The sequence below is a fragment of the Pteropus alecto genome, unplaced genomic scaffold (genome assembly GCF_000325575.1).
Source record: "Pteropus alecto unplaced genomic scaffold, ASM32557v1 scaffold22, whole genome shotgun sequence".
Taxonomy (NCBI): domain Eukaryota; kingdom Metazoa; phylum Chordata; class Mammalia; order Chiroptera; family Pteropodidae; genus Pteropus; species Pteropus alecto.
In genome coordinates, this window is record NW_006434839.1 from 11,665,227 (window position 1) to 11,687,407 (window position 22,181).

At 32.0% G+C, this 22,181-nt stretch overlaps 1 protein-coding gene across 1 annotated transcript in view; it reads left to right on the plus strand.

Annotated features, from left to right (window-relative positions):
* The window catches only part of GRM8 (glutamate metabotropic receptor 8), a 676,955-nt gene that overhangs the window by 418,918 nt on the left and 235,856 nt on the right, over positions 1–22,181 (plus strand). The window lies entirely within an intron of this gene.

Consider the following 22,181-nt stretch of genomic DNA (forward strand, 5'->3'; position numbering starts at 1 on the left):
ACATTCGGGCATTTTAATGGTAAGTTACAACTTTTTTTTTGTCTCTAAATACTTTTAAAAAAAGGTATGTTTTCTCCCTGTATATACATTAAAAAAAAAGAAAAGCAAAGTGGAAAGCAGAATTAGAAGTTTCTCTTTTTAATTAGAAATGTGAATTTTTTTCACCTGCCTTAAATCTCCCAAATATTTTTTTTGTGCTACTATTAATCTGCTCCTGAAAGAATTAGAAATTAAAAATAAACCTCTATCAATAATCATACTCTACTTAAATATCACTATTTCAGAAATAACTTAGGAGGCTCATTTGGAACTTCAGACAACAAATTAGATTTCTTTGAAATTGTTTTGTTCATGCTGTCGTTAGAGAAGGAATTGTAGACATTTTGTTTTGAAATGGATTTTAAGCTTTTTAAACAGTATGTTGACTTGAGAAAAGTGAACGATTTGGAGTTGCTATGTATTTACATTCTAAGAGTCCTGTGTTTAGCTTCTGCGTCTTTTTTTTTTCCTTGTATTTCTTTCAATGATTTGGTCAATTTGGAGCAATGAACTGCATCGTGTAAGGTAGAGAACTACATACAATGAAGTGTCAATGGGATTTACCTACTGCAGAAGCAGAAATGCTGCTTCTGTGAGTGTCACAAGAAATTGATACAGAATATACTGGATTCATAGTATTTGGCTGAGAGTAACCCAAATGCCTGTCTGAAATGATGGATTTATTGAATACTGTTTTTTCATAGAAATTGTAATGGTTGCTGCCCATGACTTTGACCATTATTTTCAAATGAAATGATAGAATGCTCTGAGCTGTCTAATTCTTTCTGTTTGGCTGTAATCCACACGATGGACATGCCTCCAAGCCATGCACAGCACTGTACTGTCCATCATAATACACTCCAGTGACCTCAGCTGCCAGTTTTTCTCAAAAAAGCACAAGGTCATCTTCAATTTAGAATTCAAGTGGCAACTTCTTTTGCTTTGTTCGTGCAACATGAGACAAAATTTGGTTTACATTCAACACAGAGCATTCTCTTCTTTAGTAGAATTTTCATGAAGCATTATATAACATTAATCTTTTTGTTAAGAACCTAAGTACTACTGGAAATTTGAAAATCGTTTTCTTGCAATTATCAAATTGAGCAAAAGAGGAGTGTTACAAGTTTATTTATCCTGTTGTGAGATTGAAGAACATTTTATTTATCTAAATTGTTAGAAGGTAGGAAGAGGAATACAAATGAATGTGTTTTTTCAACAACCAAAGCTTACCTCCAGAAAATAAGGAAATCTTTCAAAGAAACTCTAAAGTATTTTAAAGGTGAATTACCAATTTCTCTTTTATTTTAACCATAGATAAAATCTTAACCCTTCCTTGATGACTTCAGTTATAACACCACACTATAATATAATGATGCTATTAAAGACTATTAAAAATGTCTTAATGTCTAATGATTAAGATAATTTGCCTCTAAACTCCAATGGTTTCTGTCCAATTTTTATAGTTTTTGCCCTTGTGCATTATCAGACTAATGTTACTGTGATTTTCTTAGGTCTGGCCCCTTCCATATATGCTTCTTTTAATCCACCATGGACAGAGAAGCACACATAAAATTTCATTTAGTCATGAGATATTGTTTGAACACATAGAAAGTGTTAAGCATTGTGATAGGTGCTAAAGGTACATTACTGTGGTAAAAACAGTTAAAGCAGATATGAGATTTAGGGTTCTTTGGGGAACTGAGACATTAATAAAATAAAGTATAATTATATAATTTGTAATGAGTCCTGGAAGAAGAGGTATACTGGACTAAGGGTTTATAATAGGGGAACGTCGCTACTCTAGGGCATGAGGAAGGAGATGAGTGACAGAGATAAGGGTGAAGTAGTAGTCAGGGCCAGGTAGATCATGAGAGGTCATGTGGTCATTCTCAAGATTTGTTCTTCATCCTGAAAGCAACAGAAATTCACTGAAGCATGATAGAACTATATCTGATACAAGAATAAGTATACTCCAGGTGAGGATCATGTCAAATTTATAAATTTTAATGTATGAACTCAGAATCTCTTTAAGCTCCTCAGATATTTCTTTTGTTAATAGTTTGAAACTTGGTTGTGTTCCAGTATCTGATGATATAGAGTAAGAGACTAATTTAATTTTCAGTAGTTTTCAGGATGTTCATCAATTTTTTAATTTTATTATTGGCTTATCAATTACTGTTCATTTATTATTAATATCTTGCCTGTTCGTGATGAAAAGACACTAAGGCTCTTCAAAAAGAAGTACACCACCAAAACCATTGAAGGAGGATGAAACAAATATGGTAGCCAAAATGAAGAACTATATTAAATTCCAAGTTTCCTAAGCAGCCAAAATGTAAAGGGATATTTAATGGGATACCTAGGTTTCATTATATGACAGAAGCAAGCCTACCTATTTTTCAAGAATGAATTTTCTTGGAAGTTATTTCTGAAAGAAATGTATCATACAGGACTTTTATAGCAATGCTATTTAACAAAATATTACAAAAAGCGGAAGCTTTCTCTTAGGCTGTTTTGCATGTAGACCAGCAATCAAAGCTAAGACTGTAATGCTTGTAACACTGAAGGATATTTCATTTAAAGGATTTTCAGAGAGGGAGATCATCTGCCTTGATCTAGATTTAGGAATCTTTTGAGCTCTGATGTCATGGAGGTTACCATACTCTGTTAAGAATAAATGAAGCATATCTCTCTGCTTTTCAAATTCTTTCTTCAAAAGAATTCTGCTTATAAATCTAATATTTCAGTGAATTAAAATAAGAACTGCTAGGTTAAAGAGGTGCCCATAATCTTGGATACTTCACTTCCCCTGGTGCTACTTGCTGGTCCTAGAGGTGACTTGAAAGGTCCCAATAGCTATACGAAGCACACATCAAATTCACAGATTTAAATATCTTTGTTCTTTGCAGGGCTTTCACAGGAAAAAAATAGACATCTGGAATTTGTATTTTCTGTTAAAAACATAGCAATTATATGTAATTAATTGCATGCTAGTTGAGCAGATTGTGTTGGTGATGGCCAGAGTTCTCACTTAGTGAGACAACCAAGCCAACCCCTTCCCAAAGACTGGAAGTGTGAGAGGGCCATTGGCCAAACCATGGTTTCCTTAGGACCAGTTTTTAATCTCCTGAGTTGTCGAGAATGTGCTCAACTAGACGCAGAATTGCTCACTATAGACGATAAGAAAAATTATTGTATACAAAAAATTTTCTTCACATAGCTATTACCAGTTGTCAAAGAATGAGCTTTGTAAGGCAACTTTTAACTCATACAGTGTAGCCTGCCAGAGTTTCTGTCAGGATTAGTGAACTACAAAATGCACTCTCAAGTAATTAAAAAATTTGACCCATTGGATGGAATTATTTAGTAATGCCCATTTAAATATTAGATGTGTCTGCTGTAAGGTGTAATTTCTGTGTAGAAAAAATTGTTGTTAAACTAGTTTTTTTCTGACATTAATGAGATATCAGAACAAATTGCTTTCTATGGTCTTTTTTAGTTTGAGATAGTAAAACCATGTCGTTGGTGTGGATGGGGACTCTTGTTCCAGTTTATAAAAGCAGGAGGTGAAGCAGTCAGAGCAGCTGCATGTCACACAGACTGTAGGTATAAAATTAAAAAGAACCGTTTAAAACTCAGTCTTGCTGAGATCACAACCTAATTAAGCAATGGTTTAAAGATATTTGGTTTAAAAGGTCATGCTTCTAGTTTATTGTTTAATCGACAACATAGAGATTATATTAGAATTTAGAATGATGAATGATTAGTGTATTGGATCAGAATTATTCTATAACAAAACTAGTTAAAGGTAAAACACTTAGTCAAACGATTAAACTACAAAATACTATTTGGTATCATCGATGTAAATGACAATGGTGTTTTGACTGAATTTATTCACTCAAACTGATATTTTCTCATAAGTGGAAAAATTTACCTGAACCATATTCTGCATGTGTATTTTGAGCACATTCTGAATCATAGCATATCAGCATTATTCATGTGTTATTTATACCTTTTCTCAACCTCTCTTCTCTACTTGGGGAGACAGAAGGAAACAAAGATTTGCCTTTTAGGATTACTTTTATTGCTACCATTTGAATAAAATACTATTTCTATAAATTTTTTAAATTAAAAGATTTATCAACAGAAAAAGAAAATAAAGAAGAAGAATTCAGATTTTTCAGGAACATAAGCAACGATGTCTATTTCTTACTCTGGCCTGGTCTATAGGCAATCAAATATTAATACCATACATCTTGTATGAAATCAAAGATTTTCTGCTGCCATGAGAACCTTATTTATCATAAAGAAGAACATATTGAATAGAATTTGAGAAAGCTCTCCCCATTTCTCTCTATAATTGAGCTCACGTCAGGGGCAGGACAGTCACCACAGCATACTAATTAGGATTGTTTGATTGTAGATAACAGAAACTAACTTAAGCTTGCTTAGGCTAAAGGAAGAATTTATGAGGTTGTGTCAAGAAACCCCATAGCAGACTATAAAAGGGTTTAAGAAAAGAACTGGTTATAATAACTAAAAACCTGTCAGATGTTCAAAGATATCTCTGTCCGTCTGCTTTGTTTGGTTCTTTTTGTATTGGTTTTCTATAATTCTAGGCTCACAGGGTAGTAGCAGCAGGCCATCTACAGTATTTAGCTACTGTTTGTTCAAGACACCTGCTAAGATTAACATATATTTTTTTAAGCTCCTATTCCAACTTCTTGGAAACTTTAATCTTATTAGCCAAACTTAGGTTGGATGTCTACCTCATCCAAATTATCAGTGGCAAGGAGCAAGTAGTACAAACTTAGCTGTCATGGAGCACACCATGTGGCTGAAAGAGGCATTTAGGCAGTTTCTATAAGTGACTTATGGAGAAAGTTTAAACAAAGTGAGCAAAAAGGTAAAACCTGAGAGAAGTGTGAAGCCACAGTCTTTGAATCTCATTGCTTCATTAATTAGGTGGGTAAGTTTTTGTTAGGCTAGAGGAGACACAATTAAGAATAAAATAGAACCTGTGAGAATCTGAGTGGGGCCAGCTTTGGAATTATCTAATGCAAACCTTCCTATTGTGAATGCATTCCCTGACACCAAGAGGAATGAGCAGTTTTCTAAACTCAGTAGTGAGGTGGTGGTCTAACCATTTTCATGCTCAAGAAATCATTGACTAATATATAATAAATGTAACTCTTTCCTTTGCAAAAAATATTTAAACTATCTTAGAATAAAGTGAACTAAAAATATGACAGATCTATATGAAGACTATTTTATCAACAGACATTCCTTGTTCATAGACAAAAAAACCTCATTATATAAAAACGTTAATATTCTCTGAATAAATCTACATTCAAATTTTGTATAATTTATATAATTCCTCCAAAATGCCAAAGAGTATTTACTGGAATTTGAAATAATACTTAAAATTTTAATTGTGAGAGTAAATGAGTAAAAATAACTAAAATGATTTTTAAGAAAAAATTATTTCTATCAAACATTTAACAGCTAAAGATAATGTTAAGTTACAATAATCAATCTAGTATGGAACTAGTATCAGAATAGACATATGGTAAATGGAACCAGATAGACATAGCCAGAAATATACAATGATAATAAATAAATCAGTTTATACATATATATGTGTGTGTGTATATGTATATGTATATATGTACATACATACATACATATAATTGAATAGGGAAGTTTGAAATCAGTAAAAAAAAATAATAGAAAAAAATAGACATGTTTAATTTAGTAAAATTTTATACTTTCGAATATTAAAATTATCACAAACAATTTTAAAACAGAATATAAAGTAGGAGATATATTTAGGTTGTTGTGTCAAAGGATAATATCTCAAAAATAAAAAGAGCCAGCTAACGTTTTATAAATTATGGCATATCTAAAGAACAATAAGCAAAACTTGTAAATGTAAATACGTTTGAAAAAAATGTTAATCCTTATTAATAATCAGAGAAAATCCATTTAATCAATGAAAGACTGTTTTCCATCTATCAAATTAACAAAGACTTAAAAATCATGATAGTATTTATTAAAAGGTAATTATATTGATTCTTCTAAATATGCTTGGTGAGAGTGGATATTGGTGTAATTTTTTTGAAGAGTATTTGCTTAGTATGTATCACTACTTCTAGAAATATAGTCTAAGGAAGTTACTTGAAATAATTGTATTTACAAAACTTTGTTAAAAAAAAAAAACAAGAAAGCAAAATCAATTTGGTCTGTTTTTAATTAAAAATCCACCACCAATATGTTGTATTGTGGCATGAATTGACTGCGTCTTGGAATCCTAGGCTTTAATCCTAGCTCTGCCACTACTTTCCACTGTGTCATGAGTCCATCTTTACTTCTCAGCTTTATCTTTTATATGGAAGGACTATACTAAAATAATCTGATCTCTGAGGTTTCTTCCAGCTCTATATTCCCTACAAGTTCTTTTAAAGGTAAAAATATATTTTCAAAACATAGATGCCTATCAGTGTTTTTACTCTTGTTTTTAGTTGTTTATATTAATTTTTATCTTTTACGAAGCATTCATTTATACCACATACTTTTATTGGGAATCTTAAAGAGTATCTGATAAAATGGCTCTATGCTAGGCTTTAAATACAAAGATTAACTAAATGTGGTTCTATGAGTTGTCAAAGATCATAGCTTAACAGAGGAGGGACACGAAAATGTTACCAACAAAAATTCGATTTGATAAGTGATGCGATAGAGTCATGGGCATGTACAAACTCAACATAGGGCTGACATTACGAAACTACATATGTGGAGGCTCAAAGAACACAATAGAGCAGGTCACATCTGATTAAAGTTACAGATGGAAAGTGACATTGTCAGTTTGACAAGATAGGAATAAGGTATTCATGGCAGACAAGGCAGTTTAATAGGAGTTGGAAAACAGAGAAGAACATGCATTCTGAGAAAGCTGAACATCCACAGTATCAGAATTAAAGTGACCTGGGAGCAGCCAGGAGATGAGAATGGAAAAATGAGCTTGGGTCTGGTTAGAAATCTTTGCCAAACTCTCATATTTGAATGTGACACAGCAGGCAGCAGGGAATTGAAGCTTTTTGAGCAGGACAATGAAGTGCTACGATTTGTGTTTTAGAAAAATAACTATGGCAGCAATATGTAGACTGGAGGACATTAGATTAAAGGCATGGATGACAAGTTAAGAGACAGTTCCAATAGTGCCCAGGAGACAATAGTACCCGAAACAGGAAAATGAAAGTACAGATGTAATGGAAATAAGTGAAAGAGGGAAAAGGGAACACAGAATCATTTGAATGCTGACTCTGTTCTAGTCCCTGTGCTTTAACTAAAAATCAAGAGGTTTTGAGAAATATCTTCAGTTACCCAAATAATCTTTCTTTGTAACTGTTTGTGACAACTGCATCATTAGAGTTAATTCAATAGTTTAGTATATATTCTATTGATGAAATTGGCTCGACACTGTTTTATCTACTCGTATAAGTAGAAAATGAAATATATAATGTCAAAATATGGAAAAAAAATCTAACAAAATGTCATCTCTAGACATTATGATACATAATTTCCTTGCAGTTAAATATTACTTATTTAGTAAATAGATATCAAGCAAAGTCAAATGTGATGAAGTGATTATCTGTTAATTTAAAATATAAATATTCTTTTTTGATCATTCATTTGAACAAAATTGAGAAACAAAATTGAAACAAAATTGAGAAAATCATTATTAATAATCTGGAAGTACATTATATAATTTATTCTTGAAGCTAAAGGTCTGTAGGTAGTGAAGTAATTTCTGGAAATACTTATACATTTTTAAAAAAGTAAATGGCATAGATAATGATATTGAATATGTACAAATAAACAGGCTGATTTGAAATAAGGTAATTTTTCAGCTTCTGATTAAAGAAACTTTAGACTGGTTATAAAATGTTAATCTTACAAATTAAGTCATCATGAAATTTAGCAGCATAATTGTAGCTTCCTCTGTTTTCTACTGAGTTAGGTGATAAACTGTGAGGGTTTTAAAGTCTAATTTTTTTATAGTCATGAAGAATGTGAGTCTTATTTCCTCCTTTAATATATGACATGTGTAGACCAAGATGGAGCCAACACTGAAGAAAAGCTTGAGGCAAATCAATGGAGCCGCCTTAGTTCTTTCTAGGGTCCCACTCAATTCACCCGCTACTTTGGGCTTCTTTTACTCATTCTTTATTCTTATAATTCCTGAACTTCTTCATCATGTGTCAAAAAAAATTAGGAATAAATGACAAATAGGGTGTCATGAGCTTAGTAACTGAGGGTTGAGGGCTGGCTTTGGGTCTAAATCGGGAAGCAGCAATGAGCTTTGAATGAAGGATGAGGAAACAGAGGAAGTTGCAGAGAGCATTTGAGGTGGTGGGGTGTTTCTTAAGGAGTTTACATTTAAGTCTGTATTTTTCATAGTGATCAGAAGCACAAGCTTTATATTCAGAGTTCGAATCCAGTTTCATTGCTCAGTACTTTGAGATCTTGGTCAGGTAACAAAACCTCTTTAAATCCTTGTTTCTTCATCTATGAAATGAGGATGATAATAGTATTTCATTTTAGGGTTCCTGTGAAATCTAAATGTAAGGTGATAATATATAGAAAGTGCTTAATGAAGAGATAGACATACTGTGTTATAGTGGAGAATATTTTATCAATAGAGACATAGTGAAGTTAGTACTTGGATCATCTTATAAAGATGATGAGATGGGTATTGTGGGGTTGGAAACATGAGAATCTTTAGAAAGATGCAGATATAAAAAGCACTATGGACAAGGATCACTACTAGGAATGAAATCAAGGCTTCTGCCATGATACCAGTCAACCAGGTTTTCCAGTAATGTCAACTTCTTAGACAGAAGAACAGAAATGTGAATGTTCTTACAATATTCTCAAAGTAGATGTGAAAGTACATTACTGCCAATAGGGGCATCTGATGAGTCTAGAGTAGACTTGCAATATTTCTTAAATTTCCTTCAAAATTATGTACTTTAAAAAAAATGAAGAAAAGAATGTCATGGAATAGCTCCCATGTTATTAGGGGTAATTATTTTCTAGTGTTACTTTGATTCAGAAAGAATCTACCTGAAAATTATAATGAAGACTTGATTATTTTTCTCTTTAAGGTTATTAACTCTTATAATTACATTAATGTTTAATCAAGGAAGTTAGTTTGAAAGTGAGGGGTATAAATGAGAAAATTCTTTTAATTCAAGTGCCTAATTGTTACACTTTTGAGATTTTGGTTTTCTTAATCTTTTGAATGTGTTCAAAAACCATGACTATAAAATAACTTTACTTTTGAACCATATAAGCACTTTTGTCTGCTAAGCAAAGGGAATGATAATAAAATTTTAGCTTTTTAAAAAATTTGAGGAGTGTGTATTATGGCTTCTATTTGTATATGTCATACACTTTTATTTAATAAACATTTATTGAATGTCTATGTGCTTAACTGTACTGTTCGTATTTTGTCTCTCTTCCATTTCTCACTTATTTTCTTCATCTTCCTTTAGATCTTAAACTTCTTTTCCTCTCCTTTTGTCCTCTTTTATTGCCTAAATATTTTTCTATTTGCTCTTGTGTTCATTCAGTAATCAAGACAGCAGTAAGTGGCTGAGAGCTTGAATTTTCAAGTTGAGACAGAGATGAACTACAATTATATCTTTTCCACTTAGGTTGTGAGACCTTGGATAAGTCATTTAAATTTTGTATCCCTCTACATTCTTATCTTGGAATGAGAGTAATAAATATACCTACCTTGAAGTGTTACTGTGAGCATTTAATGACATAATTCATGCTTCAGGACTTAGCACAATGCCTTGCGAATAATCGGTAAGTGGTAACTATTATTTTTTCCCTCTGCCCCTGACAAGAATAAAGCTTCTGTATAGTCTTACTGAATTTTAAATATACACACATAAACAACTCCCTAAATACACATCAGTTCAGATTCCCCTACACACCTTGGATTTCAAAGCATCTGATAAATCTCTCATAATCAGTAATGCTGTTATCTGAAATTAATTTTTTATTTCTTCAAGGCTTAATTCATCTCAAGGTTGATTAGGCTTTTTAAGTTCAGCTTTTCTCTCTTTTGCTGTCACTTTCTTATTAACATCTTTCTTATTAACATCTTGGAGTGAGATGTGGAAATAAGAGAATATAAAGTCCGTACTCATCTATTTTGCCTCTAGTAAAATGACCGGTTTGATAAAGAGATAGAGGCTGTTGCTTGAAATAGTGTTCAGAGAATGAGTACAAGAATCCACCTCCTATGTGAAGAAACACTTTGGAAACCTAGAGATAAGTTGTGAAGGAGACACCTATGCCCTGTGTGAAGAGGTCATAGGTGGCAACCAACTCAGCTAGAGAAAACTGTTGTACCAGCACAGAACCATTCAGTTGTCTGTGCTCAAGGACAGACAAGAGTAGACTCCACATAATAGAATTAGTTAAAAGTCATAAGCCCTATTCATTTTTTAAAGTACAGTAACTCAAATAGAAACAAAGATATACTTTTTGGCAGATAAAAGGGATGTGGTACAAGTCTTTTAGAAAGATATTAATTTTTAATTTACTCTTAATCCTTGTTAAGATAGTTCTAACTTTCCCTATTTCTTATGTTTTCCTTTGTTAGCTGTCTAAGTTATACAGATGTCCCTATGATTTATACTAGCTCGTGACTAACACAGAGAAATTCTAACCTGTTGAAAAAAACATTCAAAAGGCCATTCCTCTCAGCTTTTTAAAATTCTGTTAACTTCCTCTTGTTCTTCTTCTTTGTCCTTTTATAAACCATAGACAAGTAAAAATTTATATATCCTATCTCTGTTCCCTCTTTGCTTCAGTCAAATATTAATGAAGAACCATGCTTAACGACTTTTTTTTCTTTTAAAAAAGTATAACATACACACAGAAAAGCTAAAAAAGTTTATAGCTCCACAAATTTTCACCAACTGAAAACACCCAATTCAGTATCCAGAATAGCCAACCAAACCCCTAAATCTTCAACTGGCACCTCAAAACCTTCCTATGCTCCCTTCTAGTTATTACACTTCATTCTAGGAAGTCATTTTCCTAACTTCTAACAGCAAAGAGTAGGATTTTGTACTCATGTGAATGAAATGATGAAATCTGTACTCTTTTATTTCTGGCTACATTTCACTGCAATTTTTGATGAAGAGGAAGTAAAGCACATTCCCACCATTATCTCTCTTCATTAACATTAGATTCAATTATTTAAATTTACTTTGTAAGATATTCAGTATTTAATTTTTAATTTAAAGATTATTTTATTAAATTATAGCATTTAATATTTTTAATGAGGTTTAAAATATGTGAAAAAACATACTTTAAAACAATACCTACAATTTCTTAGAAAGTAGTAAAGAAAATATTGCCTTCAAGAATCTTCTCATCTTGGTCATGTTCTCATCATTTTTAAAATAACAGATTTTATTTTTAGAGCCTTTTCAGGTTCACAGCAAAACGCAGTACAAAGTACAGAGAGTTCCCCTTTACCTTCTGCCTTCACCCACACACAGCCTCTCCCACTAACACTATCTAGATCGGAGTGGTACATTTGTTACAGTCAACCAGCGTTCATGGACAGATCGTTATCACTCTTCGTCATAGGGTTCATTCTTGATGTGCATACTATGGGTTTTGACAAATATACAATAATATATATTCACCAATATAATATAAAAAGTAATTTTCCTGCCCTAAAAACCCTCTGTGCTCTGTCTGTTCATTCTTCTCTCTCTCCTAATCCATGGCAACCACTGATTTTTTTTTTTATTATTATTGCTATAGTCTTGCCTTTCCAGAATGTCATGTAGGTGGAATTATACAGCCTTTTCAGATTGGCTTTTTTCACTTAGTAATATGCACTTAAGCTTATTCCTTGTCTATTGATTGTTTGATAATTCATTTCTTTTTTAGCACTGAATAGTCCATTGTCTGGACATACTTCACTGTATGTTTGTGTTTACCTACTGAAGGCCCTCTTGGTTTTAATTCCAGGCTTTGCAATTATGAATAAAGCTTTATTCCTTCCAGCAACAAATGGGAGTTCTTGTTGCTTCACATTCTTGTCAGCATTTGTTGTTCTCAGTGTTTTGGATTCTGGCTATTCTAATAGTCAAAATTGAGTTTCTAGAATTTTATTATTTTTTAAATTTTATTTTATTACTAGTTTCAAGTATATAGTACATTGGTTATAGTTTATAAAAATGATCACCTTAATAGTTCTTCCTCTTCTCTGGCTCTCCACCTAGCCATTACATTAATAATGACTGCATTCCCTATGCCGTGCTCCCCATCCCCATGACCATCTATCAGCTATTAATTTGTACTTCTTTTAACCCTTCACCCCATTCTCCCAGCTCCCGAATCCCCATCCCCTCAGCTCCCGAATCCCCATCCCCTTTGGCTGTCAGCAGATTGTCCTCTTTATTTGTGAGTCTGTTTTTGATTAGTTTGTTCTTTTTGTTCCTCAGATTCCTCATGTAAGTGAACTCATATGATATTTGTCTTTCTCTGTCTGACTTATTTCATTTAGCTTAATACCCTCGAGGTCCGTCCACATTATCACAAATGGCAAGAGTTCATTCTTTTATATGGCTGAGTAATATTCCATTGTATATATATACTAAATCTTTACCCATTAGTCTACCAATGGATACTTAGGTTGCTTTCATATCTTGGATGTTGTAAATAATGCTGCAATGAACATAGGAATGCATATGTCTTTTTGAATTAGTATTTTGGACATTTTAAGATAAATACCTCAAAATGGATTTGCTAAGTCATATGGTAGGTCAATTTTCAATTTTTTGAAGAACCTCCATACTGTTTTCCATAGCAGCTGCACCAATTTATCAACAGAACACAAGGGTTCTCTTTTCTACACATCCTTGCCAACACTTGTTATTATATCTTGATGATAGCCATTGTGACAGGTATGAGGCGATAGCTCATTGTGGTTTTAACAGGCATTTCCTTGATGACTGTGAAGTTAAGCAGCTTTTTATGTCTATTGACCATCTGCATGTCTTCTTTGCAAAAATGTCTACTCAGATCCTCTGCCCATTTTTTAATCAGATTATTTAGTTTTGGGGTTAAGTTGCATGAGTTCCTTATATATTTTTAGATACTAACTTCTTATCGGGTGTATCATTAATGAATATCTCCTCTTATCCCATTCAGTAGGTTTTGTTTTGTTGATGATTTCCTTCTCTGTGCAAAACTCTTTACTTTGATGTAGTCCCATTTGTTTATTTTTTCTTTCATTTCCTGAAAAAATGCATATAATTAAGAAATGTGTAATATAACTCCATAGTTCACAATCTATTAAAATGCTTCCATGAATCCTAAATTTATTACCTTTGTGTTCATCTGTTGAAAATACATAGCACAGGAATTATCTTTTTATATCCACAATAAAGAAACTTAGAATGTTTGAATTAGCTTTTGCCTTTTTATTTGTCATTTGTGCTGGACATTTTGAGCACATAGATGTGGATTTATTTCTGGGCTCTCTACTCTGTTCCATTGATTAATGTGTCTGTTTTTATGCCAGTACCATGCTGTTTTGATTAATATAGCCTTGTAGTATAGTTTGGTATCAGATAGTGTGATACCTCCAACTTTGTTCTTCTTTCTCAAGATTGTTGTGGCTACTTGGGGTCTTTTATAAATTTTAGGAATATTTGTTCTAGCTCTTTGAAAAATGCTATTGTTATTTTATAAGGGATTGCCTTGAATCTATAGATTGTTTTGGGTAGTATGGCCATTTTAATGATGTTGAGTCTTCCTACTCATGAGCATGGTATATGCTTCTATTTATTTGTATCTTCTTTGATTTCTTTTTTCAATGACTTATAATTTTCTGAGGACAGGTCTTTTACCTCCTTGGTTTCCAGGTATTTTATTCTTTTTGATGCAATTGTAAATGGGAGAATATTATTTTTCATGAATCTTAGAAAATGGTTATAGAAAGTGGTTTTAGGTAACTCCTCAAGGACTTTTTTAAAAATGATATTCAATTGTTTAAGTGTCATTAGAAGTAAATTCAAATAATCTTTGTAGCCAAAATATAATTGTGTGTATTATCATTTTTATGGTTGTTTTTGCAATTGTTGGGGCTGAAGGAGCATAAATATAATTTAAAAAAAATGTGAAAGAAATAAAATGAATAAGGTCAAATTGAGAAACTACCCAGTAAAATATTGCTGCATAAGACTTATATACTGGCCAGATGTTAGGGACTTGATTAATGCATATAATCATTAGATATGACTGCTGAAGTATATTTCACCTTCCAGGAAACAACATTCCCATGACTGTTTCAATTTTAATCAGCATGATGAAAAAATACTTCTTCAGTGCCTAATTCTACCAGTCTCTGTACTAAGCACCAAAGAAAAGGAAATTATACTCTTTCAGCCAGTTCTCTAAGGTAATTCCAAAATATCTGAAACATCAGTGCAGGACCTGGCAAAAAATGTGTTTTTTTTTTTTCTCTTTAGCTTGTAATCCTTTTATTTTACCAGGGAAAAGAATGCATTTGGTTTCTGTGACTTACTTATTAATGACAACATGTCAGAGTAGTCACCAGTTCTAGAGTCAATAAGTTCTAGACTACTAAGAGGCATTTGACAAAATTGATGGGATTCTTGATTTCACATTGCACCCATTTTCAAAAATAACTGCTCTCTGATTTTTCTGTCCCCATGTTTATCCTTTAAAATGATAGTGGGCCTCTGAAAAAAAGCTTCAGATTGATATTGCAGGGATTCTTTTCCTAGATTTTAAATAAGATTTTTGGGTATATCTTTCTGAGCCTATTCAATATATTTCAACCAAACCCAAAAAGAAAACTGACACTTTTTACTCACAGAAATTAGTTTTGGGTGAGCGACAGGAGTGACATTTCTCCACTGTTAAAGCCTATAATTAGTAGTTTGGATGAGAAAGTTTTTCTTCTTAAAAATGGTCTATCTGCTTAGGCACAAACTATCAGATATTATTTTAAAAAATAAGATTTTTCTTACAACATTTGCATAATACTTTCTTGTGACACTTCTATAGGTTGTGTGCTTCATCAGTTTGAACCATCTGAGCCTTTAAAGTGGGCTGCAGATGCAAAATTTAAATGATACCACTTTGGACAATTATAGGCTAATATATGAATGAACAAATACCACTTCATGTTGGATTTCTTTTTCCTTTTAACATTACTTGAAGTCTTTTTTGCTTTTGAACATGATAGCAATGTGCTTCACTGGTGTTGAAGCAGAAAATAACCAGTCCATTAATTTTCTAGCAATCTCCACACACAAAATGTTTATGAAAATAAAATAACACATTTAGCAAACTCAAGGATGATTTAAGCTATAATGCCTCTAACTAAAAGCGAATTTCTTTTAAGTTTTTAAGTTTACAATAGAGCATGTGCATATGTATATGCATGTGCACACGCACACACATACACACACCTCTTTATATAGAAATAGAGGAAGTGAATAAAGAATGATAAAATGATACAATAGAAAGAAAGAATGTGTTTTCTTGCCAATGTCAAGATAAATTTTCTAACTTCATTGGGTAAGAGTAGAACTTTTGAATTGCTTCATATCTTAGAATAGGGACTTGGGTAAACCAAATGACATTTGAGCTTGTGTTAACTTTAGCTGGTATTTACAGAAAATGTTTCCAGAGCTAGTTCACTACCTATATTATTATTATTTTTAAATTTTAAGAATTGACAAGAATAAGAATCAGAAATGTTCAGAGATTTGTGATCAACATCTATCTTCTTTATTTCATTTTTAGAGCATCATAATTTAGGCATGTTGTGGTTACAGATTAGTATAATGCACTAATGAAAAATTTTAGCAATCTATTATAGGTTTTAGACACTTTATTCTGAATGGCCCAGATGTGAGCTTAGGTGATTTGTGGTCTCATTTGATAGTACAAGGGACTGTACTCAGAGATTCAACCTAACATAAAAAATTAACTCTGTGCATTTCAAGAGTTCTTTGAGATAATAATACCTGCTTAGTTTACCTGTCTCTATCACTTGGTTTCAATTAACTGTAAAATGTTAAATGCCATGTCATTATCTAGTGACAGTTCTCTAAAATTTTAAATACTTCCTTTTGTGGATAGGGAATATGATTACTTAATTACTGTGATTAAAGAGACTTTTCATAGTTTCCTGGCAAAGACAATGGTGTCACAAATACAAATAATTCTAAAGTAGGTTCCTGAACTCTTGAAATGTAGAGTAAAAAGGGCCAAATAAAATTATAGAGTTTAGGAAAAAATAATTAGATTGCTTAAAACTTTTGTATGTTGCCTTCTGTCCTCATCCTAAACTTCGAATTGTCAAAATTCAATTAGTATTAGAGGTGAAAAATAATCTTATCATTTGGGATTTATATTCAAACAAATGCATATGTGTAAAGACTATAAGCTCCTGATAATAATCCCTCACACTTTCTTATTTTGTACTGCACTGAAAGATTTCTTTTGATGACAAAATTTAAATTTATCCATATTGTCTTTTTAGTGCTCATTATCTAGAATTTCACTATATTACAATAATAATACCAGACATCTTAATGTTTTCATTTTAAAGTACTTTTCGTATTTATATGTATTCTCTCATTAACACTAACAGTCCAATGTGGGAAGGCAAGTGTGTTATTACACCATTTGACGACAGAGATGTACGAATTTAAGTATAGTATGATGTACCAACATGGATGAATCTAGAAAAAAATGAGTCATATAAACTAGCTGCAGAATAGTCTAACATATGATACAATAAAATATTATAAAATATAATACTATATGAACATTAATTCATACTATGTATTTTTATAGATACAAACATGTACACACAATGAATAAAAACACATAGATATAAATGCCTAAAATATTGGTTATCTCTGGGGGCAAAAAGGAGGAAAGAAAAGGAATTGGATTGAAAAAGTTTCTAATTTTTCAGTTGTATTTGTATGGTTTTATTATGTGAAACAAAACTGAAGGAAAGAGAAAAAACAGTATTTACACAAGTGGAAAAATAGGAAGAACTTCAGAAGTCTTTAATAAGTATCATAAGAAATGTAAGCTTAAAGAAACTGAAATGAATACTGTAAATATTTTGGTGAGCAATGAGAAATAAGGTTGTTTAATAAGTTGGAGTCAGAATATTGATATTATTGAAAACCAAGTAGAATAACTTAGATTTGATAATGTAAGCCAAACGGAGCCATTGTAGTTTCTTGCTGTGTCACTAGGCCTACATTTCTAGTAAATTACCATCAAATAGATGATTTGATCTTGATTATAAAATCTTTACCCAGAGAATTTCATCTTGTTAGGAGTAGTCAAACTGGTGATGGAAATGTGTAAAACTAGTGGGATATAAGACCACAGAACAATCTAGGGCTAGTAGCTAGGAATGCATGCCTTTCAATATTTTAAAATTCAAATGTAAGTGTTTTGTTTGCCCCAGCAAACATTCCTGCAGATGCAGTTATAGTGAAAACAATAACAGCAGCAAACTGGAGACAAATCTGTCTCTGAAAAAGTAACATCAATGCATATGACTCGGAACGAAGCATTTCAAGGTAGATTGAAGTGTGATTTGACATCTAATTGTACTGAAGTATACTATTTGGAAGATAGTATGTAAGATCTTGGGAGACAACAAAGATATAATTTGACAAACATGTTGCCCTGTAAAAATTTATATTTTGTGTAGAAGTTAGGATACATGCATTAAAACATAACAAAGTAAAGTAATATGAAAATATTAACACCAATAGCCCAATAACCCCCCAATGGTTTACTCTGTGTTCTATATTCTTTTATGTTCTGTCATTTAAAAATATGTAGAAAAGTAAAACTGAAAAATAGAAGCCTAATTTAGATCGCATCTGCCTTTATGAAAGAAAACTATCAATATATTTAATATTTGTTGAGTAATTTTAGATGTCAAAAATTTTAATTTAGCTTTCTGTTATTAATTATAAAATTTTAAGCTTTTAGGTCAGTAGTTATGATGGAAATCCTAATAAAAAGTAATAATAATATAAATCAGAAATTTTATTTCACTATTCCAGTGAATGAATTTCCTTGCTATTGATAAATCCGTAGCCTTCCATTCTGGAAAAATGTATACTCTTAGGCTGGATTCAATACCTCTTAATTTATTCGTATAATTTTAGTAATATGAATGCTATGCTATAACATGGAAATATTTCTATGGGTATGGTCATATTTTGAAGGTTAATTTTTATTATTTTTGTATAATTCACAGGGAGTATATTTTAAAAAATTACTCAACTTTTCTAAATTTTCCTTTTGATTCTTTTCCATGGTGAGTTTAAAAATTTATGTATCTCATCTATTTTAAATAACCACATTAAAGTATTTTTATGATAAGGGCCTCTTTGCCATTTTAATAAGCAGTTCTCCCTTAGCTTTCTTTAGAGAACTGAATGTATACAAATCAATAAGAATTTTTAGATTATGTAAATTTATTATCTATCTGTTTCTGAGGTGCTAATGAATTAAAACAAAGTACTAAATAGAATATATACTGAACATATAGAATATATTCTAAATTGCTACTTAGTTTGAGGATGACATTTAATATTTGGACGGAGAGAAACACTGGATGAGAGGAACAATCTTGTGAAAATTCAGTGTGCAGAAAGAAATTCAATAATTATAAGTTAGAATAGGGTTATAAGCAGAGATTGCAATATGCAACAGATTTGAAAGGAATGAAATTTTGCTGCTGTGATTTGTCATCACAAAAGTAAAGGATAAGCTCTTCACATTTTATGTCTAGTGTTAATATTAAGGGGGATAAAAAAGCATTAGGAACGTATTAACCATTAATTGAGCATATGCAATTTAATGAATAATTTCAGTTTTGGAACTATTACAGCTTTCTGTGGAACATCAGAGGTAGCTGGACACACACACATGCAGACACAAAGAGGTTTTAATGCAGAGGAGAGAAGGGAATAAATATGTGGATATATCATTATATGGATAGCAATGAGAATTGTAAGCACTCATGACGGGACCCATCTTCCGTTTTGGTTTCCCCTGTTTTATCTGGCCTTTAGCAGGGACTGAGCAGTGGTTATCGAATAAATGACATATTGATCATTCAGTCTGTAGAGCAAAAGATTCCAAACTCAACAGAATGAAAGTAGCCTTTCCAGAGAATTTCTTTATTTCTGTTAAATTATATAGATCCCTAATGTATATTTTCTAATTCAGCAGTTCTCAAACATTTTGATCCCAGCACGCTTTTACACTTAAAATTATTAAGGACCCATAAAAAGTTTTGTTTCTGTACATTGTATCTATTGATCATCCACATTAAATTAAAAGTGATAAAATTTTAAATATTTTTAACTCATTTAAAAATAACGGTAATATACCAATTGCATGCTTATATAAATAACATTTTAATGGAATAACTATCCTGAAAGAAAACATTTTATGAGGAGAGTGGTACTGTTTTCCTTTTTTACAAATCTCTTTTATGTGTACATTAATAGAAGATAACCTGCATATCTTCTATTATGTACAATACGTTGCAATATGAAGTTCTGGGCAAAAAATATTTTTAAAAAATCTTGTTGCATGTAGTGATAGAGAAGAATATTTTAATATCTTTTTTCACATTATCTATACCAAAACTTGTTGACTATTTTTTTAATAAAGGTTAATTCCAATATCATATCTGAGACTATATCATAATAAATTTAAAATCCATCGGTCTGTGTTGTGCTTTGAATGACTCTTCTAACTGGAAGATTTTGAAATTTTTGGATAATATTGGTTTATTGAGTTATAGATACTTTTCAAATGTTGGAATATTTTATTACGTAATAAGAAAACATTACATTTGTTAAGATTACCACCAATGCGATCAGAAAAGTCTCTTCAGAAAAGTCTGTTTAACTCTGTGGAGGATACAAGTTTCCAAAATATTAATTTTCACTTGAAAGCTCAAGTTTTATCATTGATTAAATTTCTGTCAGCTTTTCTTGAGCTAACAGGTTCACTTTGTTCATTTTTGAAAAAGAATCTTCCAAACACTCAAGTTTTAATATTTATAGTTTATCTGTCAGTTTTTTTCAAGTGAAAATGACGTGCCATTAAAAAGGTGGCTAGTTCAGCTCACAGCTGTATAAATGCCACGCTCCCTCCTCCCCCAATCCCCCAAGTCAAATGTCATCTTTCAGTCTGTAACAGAATTGCTTTCTTTATGTGTACTTTACATTTCAACATACAGGATATTAAGAAGATTTTTACTCTAATCAAGATTTTTAAAATCAATAAATTTTACTATTTGATCAAGGCTAATTTTAAGTGAAACCAGCAATTTTTCTTTTACTGCAAGTGCGTAGCAGTGAAGAATATACTGACTACTAGTATAGTTTGGCTCCACTGCCTTCTTCATGGTAAGACATCACCACTATCCTTATTTTTCTTTTTGTCATCATTGCAAATAACTATATAGTGGAAGGGACAATTATGATTTTAATATTACTATGAAAATGGTTTTCACCTGGCAGATCACCTGAAAGGAGACATCCCAAGGGTCTGTGGGCTACACTGAGAGCCACTTTTCTAGACACTATCTCTCCATAAGTACTAGTGTATGAAGGAGAAAAAAAAACTATCATAAAAGCATATAGGCAAACTATGCTGTTATGGGAGCAGCTAAAATAGTATTTTATTTGAAGATTTTAGCACCCCTATTTAGAATAATTTCTTTAAGGAATACCAAGATATAAAAAATGTTATGTTTCTCATGGCTGGATTTCCTCTCCATTTTGACTCCAGGTACATATTCTTGTCTTTCTTTTATCTTTTTTTCTATAAGATTATGATTGAAATCTAATTTAGTATGGCTTTAAAAACTTGTCAAAAGTGTCAGTGTAGGGTATGATATGAAAAGTAGATAATTTTAATAGCATATGCACTGAAAATCCATCTCTGTTTCTGGGACATTACCCTGTGTGTCTTCAAATATTTAAAAATGAAAATGGTAGAGGTTTTGTTTGATCTGCTTTACAGTGCATTAAACTATTTACATTGCAGAATGACTTTTTATACTGCTAGTTAGTTGCATCCTTTCACTGAAATCTTACTATATATGCCCCAAGCTCAGTTTTTCACTAGTTTATTTTTCAACTGTTAAAGAATTTAAGCTTTATTTTTCAGAGCACATTTTCACCTAGTGGCTACCATACACCGAGTTAAAGGCATCATGGCAGGTACCACATGACTGAAGTGAGTTTCGCTTTGGGTTCCATCCATGACCATGGCAGTCCGCAGTGCACACATGTTATTTCAGCAAATTTGTGTTGAATACCTACTATTATGCAAGATAGCAGTTCAGCCTCTGTGGGACAAAATGAAGATACATTCCTTTCCATCGGGAAACTTAAAATCTAGTGGAAAGCCCAGTCCTATAAATTGCCAATTATTAAGATATATTGGAATGAATTTGTGACTCGAATTAATAATAGAGATATTCATGTATAATTGTTCTCTTGGAGCCCAGTAAAGGGAATGATGCATTCTGACTGGGAAACATAGGGAAAGGAGAAATAGAATTTGGTCAGGTCTTTTGGGAGTAAATTAGAATTTGCTGGGCAAAGATGTGGTTTGTGGGTTGCATTTCAGGCAGAAGGAAAAGCAGGAATACAGGTAATGAGGAGCAAAATATTCAGCATGTTTGATTAATGCTGAGTTGGCAGTGGGAGAGGTAGCTAGCTGGGAAGGGTGGTCTTTTAAGCAGTGACATATGTGATAGTGGTTGGGGCTGTCATAATGAGCAGAGGTTAACCTTTGGAATGCTTGCCATAGGTCTTTTAAAAATAGATTTATTGAGATAGAATTGTATAAGTTTAAGGTATACAAAATGATGACCACAATAAGGTTAGTTAACACATCTATCACCTCATATAGTTATGTGTGCGTGTTGAGAACTTTTAAGATCTGCATGTATTCCTAGCAACTTTCAAACATAAAATTCAGTATTA